Genomic DNA, 9,287 nt, shown 5'->3' on the forward strand with positions numbered 1-9,287 from the left:
AACAACAATAACAAAAAAAAAAAAAAAAAAAAAAAAAAAAAAAAAAAAAAAAGCCAAGCTTTGTGGCAGTTGCCTGTAGTCCCAACTACTAAGGAGGCTGAGGCAAAAGAACCGCTTGAGCCCCAGAGTTGGACCTTGCTGTGAGCTATGACACCACAACACTCTACCCAGGGTGACAAAGTGACACTGTCTCAATTAAAAAAAATAAAAAAGCAGTAGCCTCACAAGTCACCAGACCCCTCCCGCACTGCCCCTCTTCTGGCTGATCCCAGCCCACACTCTGGGCACAGAACCATCAAGGAGGAGTGAGCCAGGGCCGGGCACGATGGCTCACACCTGTAATCCTAGCACTCTGGGAGGCTGAGGCAGATCGCCTGAGCTCACGAGTTTGAGACCAGCCTGAGCTAGAGTGAGATCCTGCCTCTAAAAACAGCCGGGCATTATGGCAGGCACCTGTAGTACCAGCTACTTGGGGAGGCTGAGGCAAAAGAATTGCTTAAGCCCAAAAGTTTGATGTTGCTGTGAGCTATGATGCAACAGCACTCTATCAAGAGTGACAAAGTGAGACAGTATCTCAAAAAAGACTAAAAAAGAGTGAGCCAGGGTGAGCCCTCTCCTCAGACTAGTGCAGAGCCCACATGTGTGCTTATCGGTAATATTAAAAGAAATTTCAAAATAAGTTATTATCACCCTAACTGAAAATTTTTCATTTCCTTCTAGTTTCTCTTCATGTGTATATAATTTACATGCCTGTGAGCTATATAAACAATTTTTCCCTTAAACATTCCATGTCTCCATATTCTCCACAACTATCACATTAGTTATAGTATGTTTCATCATATTGATAGATCCATACACAACCATTTTCTATCATCAATAACCTGTGATCTTCCAGTTTATCATTACTTTAAACACTCAGCATCTCCATGTGAATGATAATTGTTACAAGTACATTCATTCATTACTTAACAGTACTGAGTGAGCACCTGAAATATGCAAAGCATTTTATTTCTCTCTTTTTTTTTTGTTTTTTGGTTGTTTTTTTTTTGAGACAGAGCCTCAAGCTGTCCCCCTGGGTAGAGGGCCGTGGCATCACAGCTCACAGCAACCTCCAACTCCTGGGCTCAAGCGAGTCTTCTGCCTCAGCCTCTCAAGTAGCTGGGACCACAGGTGCCTGCCACAACGCCCGGCTATCTTTTGGTTGCAGCCGTCATTGTTGTTTTGGCAGGCCCGGGCTGGATTTGAACCTACCATCTTAGGTGTATATGGCTGGTGCCTTAGCCACTTGAGACACAGGCGCTGAGCCTATTTCTCTCTTTTTAAGTAAAGCTCCATAAAAAAGATTCCTGTGTCAAGGGCAACCACCAAGTTTAGTCTGCTGAGCAGTCAGTCTCTGTTGACCAGCCTCCACCAGTGAGCAGTGCAGAGCCTGGGAACATGCAGCCAGCAGCTCCCTCACACTGCGTTCCGGCCATGCCTCCCAGATGAGCCACAAGCGTCAATGCCCAGCCCAACTCTCTGCCTGTGGGCTCAGCCCTTTGCACACCATTCACCTCCCTTTTCAACGCCAGGGTGCATCACCTGCTGTGTGTCCACAGTAACACACTTTGGGGAGCCCCAGTCTTTACTCAAGGCTTCAAGTCTGTGCTGTTTCCCCATCTGTCCCCTCCAATCTGGCCAATCTCCTGATGAGGACCCCAGCTGGCTTCTTTGTAGCAACTGACAGACTAACCCTAAAATTCATATGGAAACTTAAGAACAGAATACCCCAAACGAAAAAGAACTTGGAGAACTCACTTCTGTATTTTAAAACTGGCTACAAAGCTATAATAATCAAGACAGTGTGGTTAACATTCAATAAATGATACAGAATTGAGAGTCCAAAAAAAGAAACCTATATACGAGGTCTGACAATTAAGTTTGCAAACTTGCCAATGTGTGCTTACAATGGCAGCACTGTACAAACACCTCTGTAAGATTTCATAACCATGGTATATCAATGTCTCACAGCTGTGTTCCTGCAGACACAGGGTAGTGTCTTGTTGAACAGCATTTACTATTGCTGTTGCTTTTGTGTGCTCCCTTAGGATCTTCTGGAACCTCCCTGAGGCTGCTTTACAGTTAACTTTTTTTTTTTTTTTAAAGAGACAGAGTTTCACTCTGTCACCCTTGGTAGAGTGCCCTGGTGCAACAGCTCTTAGGCTTAGGTGATTCTCTTGCCTCAGCCTCCTGACTAGCTGGGACTACAGGTGCCCTCCACAATGCCTGGCTATTTTTGTTGTTGTTGTTGTTGCAGTTTGGCCGAGGCTGGGTTCAAACCCACCACCCTCAGTATATGGGGCTGGTACCCAACTCACTGAGCCACAGGCACTGACCACTTTTTTTTTTTTTTTTTGAGACAGAGGTCCCTCGGTAGGGTGCTATTTTTTTTTCTTGTAGTTGTCCTTGTTTTAGCAGGCTGGGGCCTTCAGAACCAAAAGGGAGGGGAGGGAAGCGAAAGGAAGGGAAAGGGAAAGGAAAAAGGAAATGGAAAAAGGGAAAGGAAAGAGCAGGGCCTGTGGCTCAAAGGAGTAGGGCACTGGCCCCATATGCCAGAGGTGGCGGATTCAAACCCAACCCCAGCCAAAAACTGCAAAAAAAAAAGAAAGAAAGAAAAAGGGAAAGGAAAAGGAAAACAGAAGGCCCGGCACCTGTGGCTCAAGTGGCTAAGGCACCAGCCGCGTACACCCAAGGTGGCGGGTTCAAATCCAGCCCGGGCCCGCCAAACAACAGTGATGGCTACAACCAAAAAATAATAGCCGGGCGTTGTGGTGGGTGCCTGTGGTCCCAGCTACTTGGGAGGCTGAGGCAGGAGACCTACTTTAGCCCAGGAGTTGGAGGTTGCTGTGAGCTGTGATGTCACAAGCACTCTACCCAGGGAGACAGCTTGAGTCTCCTATCTCAAGAAAAAGAAAAAGGAAAGGAAGAAAGAAATGGTGAAGTAAGTACATGAACCAGCAACTCAGTGGCTCACTACCACCAAGTACCATGAGCAAGTGCAGGAAGCCTGTGTGAGCCAGCACTGGGTTTGCTGTGCTGTGGTGTGAGAGCGGCACAAGGAGGTCACAACTTCACACCTCCATTATGATCTCACAGGACTGAAATACGTCACTGACTGAAATGCTACTATGAGAATGTGACTAACTTAAAAGGGATCAAAGACCTAAATAAAACCAAAATTATAAAACTCTTAGAAGAAAATGTAGGCATAAAGCTTTATAATCCTGAATTTGGAAAGTGTTTCTTAGATATGACACTAAAAGCATAAACAAAACAAAAAATGGGGGCGGCACCTGTGGCTCAACAAGTAGGGTGCTGGCCCCATATACTGGGGTTGGCAAGTTCAAGCCTGGCCCCGGCCAAAACTGCAAAAAAAAAAAAAAAAGGATAAATTAGACTTCATCAAAATTAAAAAGTGCTTCAAAGAACACTATCAAGAAAGTGGAAACATTCTTGATGTTTCAAGTGTGGCTCAAGTGGCTAAGGCGCCAGCCACATACACCTGAGCTACCAGGTTTGAATCCAGCCCGGGCCCACCAAACAATGACGGCCACAACCAAAAATGGCCAGACACTGTGGCAGGCGCCAGTAGTCCCAGCTACTTGGGAGGCAGAGGCAGGAGAATCGCTTGAGCCCAGAAGTTGGAGGTTACTGTGAGCTGTGATGCCATGGCACTCTGCCTAGGGCAACAGCTTGAGGCTCTGTCTCTAAAAAAAAAAAAAAAGAAAGAAAAAGAAAGTGGAAACACAACCACAAAAATAAGAAAAAATATCTGGCAAGAAAAAAGTAATATATAAAGAACGCATATATCTCGTTAACAAAAAGACAACCCAATTTAAAAATGGGCAAAAGGGCTAGGCCACACCAAGCTCATGCCTGTAATCCCAGCACTCTTGGGAAGCCAGGCAGGAGGAACACTTTGAGGGCAAGAGTTTCAGACCAGCCTGAGCAAGAGTGAGACACTACCTCCAATAAAAATAGAAGAAAAAAAAAATTAGCAGGGTGTTGTCCCAGCTACTCAGGAAGCTGAGGCAGGAGGATCACTTGAGCCCATGAGTTTGAGGTTGCTATGAGCTAGGCTCAGATCACCGCACTCTATTCTAGCCTAGGAGACAAAGCAAGACTGTATTAAAAAAAAAAAAAAAAAAAAACTGGTACCTTACAATTTACAACATAAATTTCTTTTTATCCTATCAGTTCTAGAGAGTCCAAAGATCTGAAATCAAGCTACTGGAGGACCAGATCCCTCTGATGGCTCTAGGAAAGAAAGCCTCCTTGCCTCTTCTAGCTCCTCCTTAGTTCAAAGACATACATTGCTCCAATCTTTGACTCTGTCGTTACATGGCCACCTTCTCTGTTCTTGTGTCTGTGTCCAGTAGTCACTGAATTAAGAGCCCATCCTAAATCTAGGATGGTTTTATCACCAGAGCCATATTTACTCACATCTGCAAAGCCTTATGTCCAAATAAGGTCACATGCTAGTGTGAAGGGTACCTCATTATGGTCTTGATTTGCATTTTGCTGATGAATGATGTTGAACATCTTTTCATATATTTGTCGATCATTTGTTCTAGAGTCCTAAGCGAATGTGAATTTAGGAGGATACTATTTAATCCATTAATATTCAGTTTCCCCCAATGATAATATTTTACAAAACTACAGTATAATATCACAACCAGGGGCCAGCCACAATGGCTCATGCCTGTAATCCCAGCACTTTGGGAGGCCAAGGTGGGTAGATTGCTTGGGCTCAGGAGTTCAGGACCAGCTGGTGTAAGTTCGAAACCCTGTCTCTAAAAATAGCCGTGTGTTGTGGCGGGAGCCTATAGTCCCAGCACGCTGAAGGCTGAGGCAAGAAAATCGCTTGAGCCCAAGAGATTGAGGTTGCTGTGAACTAGGATGCCACAGCACTCTACAAGGGCGACAAAGTGTGACTCTGTCTCAAAAGTTAAAAATAAAAATATCACAACCAGAATCAGTCTGGCTTTTTGGGTGGATAATGGGTAAAGTAGTATGGCATGGAGGCAGAATAAAAAAGACCAGTCAGATGGGCAGTGCCTGTGACTCAGTGGGTAAGACACTGGCCCCTTATACTGAGGGTGGCAGGTTTAAATCCAGCCCTGGCCAAACTGCAACAAAAAAATAGTCCGGCGCTATGGTGGGCACCTGTATTCCCAAGTACTCAGGAGCTGAGGCAAAAGAATCACCTAAGCCCAGGAGTTGGAGGTGGCTGTGAACTGTGACGCCCCAGCACTCTACTGAGGGTGATAAAGTAAGACCTGTCTCTTGAAAAAAAAAAAAAAGGAAAGAAAAAGAAAAGAAAACCAGTCAGAGAATGACTGCTATGTGTATAACCCATGCAAGGCACAGTGGTGGTTTGGGCTCTAAGTTCTTAGGGCAGAGGCTACAAGATTTTCTGATGAGCTGACTGCATTGGAGATATGAGTGGAGGAAAAGCAAACTAAAAATGATTCCTTGTTTCTACAGAAACAAGGTATTTCTACAGAAAAAAAGAGTAGATTTTCATATTCACTTGAAAGAACACCTTTATGATATCCAAAAACAAGAAATGTCTTTTCGGGCAGCACTTGTGGCTCAGTGGATAGGGCACCAGCCCCATATTATACCAAGGGTGGCGGGTTCAAACCCAGCTCCAGCCAAAATGCAACAAAAAATAGCCGGATGTTGTGGCGGGTGCCCATAGTCCCAGCTATTCAGGAGGCTGAGGCAAGAGAATCTCCTAAGCCCAGGAGTTGGAGGTCGCTGTGAGCTGTGAAACTACAGCACTTTACCAAGGGTGATAAAGTGAAACTCTGTCTCTAAAAAAAAAAGAAATGTCTTTTCATCATTCAAGTCTTTTGTTTCAAAGTGTTTTACAGTATTCCTTATATAAGCTCTTGCATATCTTTTTTTTTTTTTTTTTTTTTGTAGAGACAGAGTCTCCCTTTATCGCCTGTGGTAGAGTGCCATGGCATCACAACTCACAGCAACCTCCAACTCCTGGGCTTAGGTGCAATTCTCCTGCCTCAGCCTCTCGAGTACTTGGGACTACAGGTGCCCGCCATAGCGCCGGGCTATTTTTTTGTTGCAGTTTGGCCAGGGCTGGATTTGAACATGCCACCCTCAGTATAAGGCGCCCACCACAATGCCCAGCTATTTTTTTGTTACAGTTTGGCCAGGGCCGAGTTTGAACCCACCACCCTCCGTATATGGGGCTGGCGCCCTACCTACTGAGCCACAGGTGCCACCCAGCTCTTGCACATCTTATTAAACTTATTTCAGGGTGTCTTATCTTCTGTTTTACTATTTAAATGACATTACTATTTTATATATATGAAGGCTACTGATTTATGTGTTAATTTTATATTCAGTTACTTTACTGAATAATTTCACTGTCTTTATGTTTTAGGACTGACTCTCTTGGGTTTTCCAGGTACAGTTCATTTCCTTTACAAATAGTTTCACTACTATCTTCTAATTCTTTTGCCTCTAATAGTTCTCTGGTCTGACTGCATTGCTCAATTTCACCAATAAACATTAAAAATTAGTAAAGATGATAAGCAGCCTTGTCTTACTGCTGATGTTGGTGAAAATTCCTCCAGGATTTTCCCACTAAGTAGCACAGACAGATAAATTAGACAAAGAGATAAATAAGGGTGGATGTATAGACAAAAAAAGACAAACACTGGGACAGATATGCTAGATAGACTGGATGGATAGGTAAGATGAATGAATGAATAAATGGGTAAGAGACCACACAGATTATACAAGATGGGTAGTTGACAGGTAGCTGGGTGGATGGACAGAAGGACAAGAAGGAAGCAAAGACAGAAGATATAAGTAGATAAGATAGTTGGACTGAGAGAGAGACATGAAAAGATAGACTATATAGCTAGATGGGTAGATAGACAGTAAATGGATGGATGGATGGACACAGAGAGAAAGATGAATGGACAAACAAGAGACAGGATGGATGGACAGACAGAATAAAATTGATGGGTAAATAGAAAGACAGGTATAGATGGATACTTTGTATGATTAGAAAGATGAATGGATAGATAAGACAGAATAGATTAGACAAGAGTAACATGGAGGCAGATCCCACCCCAACTGAACCTTGGAGACAACTGTGGCCCTGAATGACATCCTGACTAGAATCTTCTAAGAGACTTTGACTCAGAGGGCGCAACCTGGATTCCTGATCCACAGAAGCTGAGAGACAGTAGTGTATGTTATTTTAAGGTGCCAAATTTGGGATCATTTGTTACACAGCCACAGACAACTAATACATTATCTTTACTAGGGTAAACTGTGGCAAGTTCTATTTTCTTAGGAAACTACCCATTTCCTCTAGGTTTTCAGATTTACTTGCTAAGATTTGTACAAAATGGTCTCTTCTGATTTTGTTGTCTCACGTGAACGGTGCTCAAAAACTAATGGGGACCTATCAAAAAGACACAACAGGCCAGGCGCAGTGGCTCCTGCCTGTAAACCTAGCACTCTGGGAGGCCAAGGCAGGTGGATTGCCTGAGCTCACAGTTTCGTGACCAGGCTGTGCCACAGCCAGACCTTGCCTCCAAAAATAAAAATAAAAATAAAAAAATAACCGGGCATTATGGCAGGCACCTATAGTCCCAGCTACTTGGGAGGCTGAGGCAAGAGAATCACTTGAGCCTCACAGTTTGAGGTTGCTGTGAGCTGTGACACAAATGCACAGCGCTCCACTGAGGGCAACAAAGTAAAACTCTATCTCACACACACACAAAAAAAGACACAACAATATTGCTTAAAGGATTCCCATTGTCCAAAGTGAAATAATTAAAAGTCAGAGAGTGGTGCCTCATGTCTGTAATCCCAGTACTTTGGGAGGCTGAGGTAGGAGAACTGCTTAAGGCCAGGATTTCAAAACCAGCCTGGGCAACATAGGGAGACCCAGTTTCTACAAAAATAAAAAATAAAAATTAGCTGGGCCTGGTGGCACATACCTATAGTGCCAGAAACTTGGGAGACTGAGGCAGGAGGTTCACTTGAGCCCAAGAGTTTGAGGCTGTAGTGAACTCTGATCACCCACTGCACCTCAGCCTGGGCAACAAAATGACAGCCTATCTCTTTATTTATTTCTGTTGTACTAACCAACTGTGCGACCCTGATTAGCTTCTGAGATCAGATGAGATCAAGTGCATTCGGGGTGGTATGGCTGTAGAAAAGAGCCATAGTGTTAAGCCAAAAGGAAGCTTTCTTTAGAAAAGAATGGCAGGGTTCAGTGCCTGTAGCTCAGTGGCTTGGGCACCAGCCACATACACCAGGGCTGGCCTGCCAAACAACAATGGAACCTACAACAAAAAAAATAGTCAGGCGTTGTGGCAGATGCCTGTAGTCCCAGCTACTTGGGAGGCTGAGGCGAGAGTATCGCTTAAGTTCAAGAGTTTGAGGTTGCTGTGAGCTGTGATATCATGGCACTATACCGAGGGTGACATAGTGAGACTCTGTCTCAAAGAGTGTCAGCTTACAAATGGGAAAAGGAAGGGAGTATTGTTTTAGTGATTAATAATAAAAAGGAACAAGCACCGGCACGGTGGACAGACCCTAGTGGACAACATCTTTACTAACAGATTAAACGGTGGCATAGGCAATATTGGGACAAATGGATATGTGACTCTTGATGTAATAAGAAAGTCTGGAACCTCAGCTTTATAGTATTTTTTAAGATAATGCCTTATTTCATTTCAAAACCTCTATAGTACTCTGGCTAAAACTGTTTAACCTGTATCTAATTATGAAGCAATGAAACAGATAAATTCAGATTATGGGTGATTTTACAAAAGGAATGCCCTGAACTCTTTTAAAATTTCTATGATCTGAAAGACTGGGGGGAAGCAGGACATTGTAAACTAAAGAAGACAAAAGGGATATGATACACATACACAAATATTATACATTATCTCTGGTTTTTAAAAAAAGCTATATGTAGGGAACAAATAGGAAAACCTGAATTTAAATGATATATATTAAATTTCCAGAATGTTAACTTTGTGCTGCAGCTATGTAAGAATAACCTGTTCTTAGGAGATACATACTAAAAAACTTCAGAATGAAGGATCACAACATCTGCCAACTTACTTTCTAGTGGTTCATTAACAGTAACAATGCTGGCTCGGCGCCTATAGCTCAACCAGCTAAGGCGCCAGCCACGTACACCTAAGGTGGCGGGTTCGAATCCCCAGCCCGGACCCGCCAAAACAACAATG

The sequence above is a fragment of the Otolemur garnettii genome, unplaced genomic scaffold (genome assembly GCF_000181295.1).
Source record: "Otolemur garnettii isolate 467f Iridium unplaced genomic scaffold, OtoGar3 scaffold00087, whole genome shotgun sequence".
In the NCBI taxonomy this organism is placed as follows: Eukaryota; Metazoa; Chordata; class Mammalia; order Primates; family Galagidae; genus Otolemur; species Otolemur garnettii.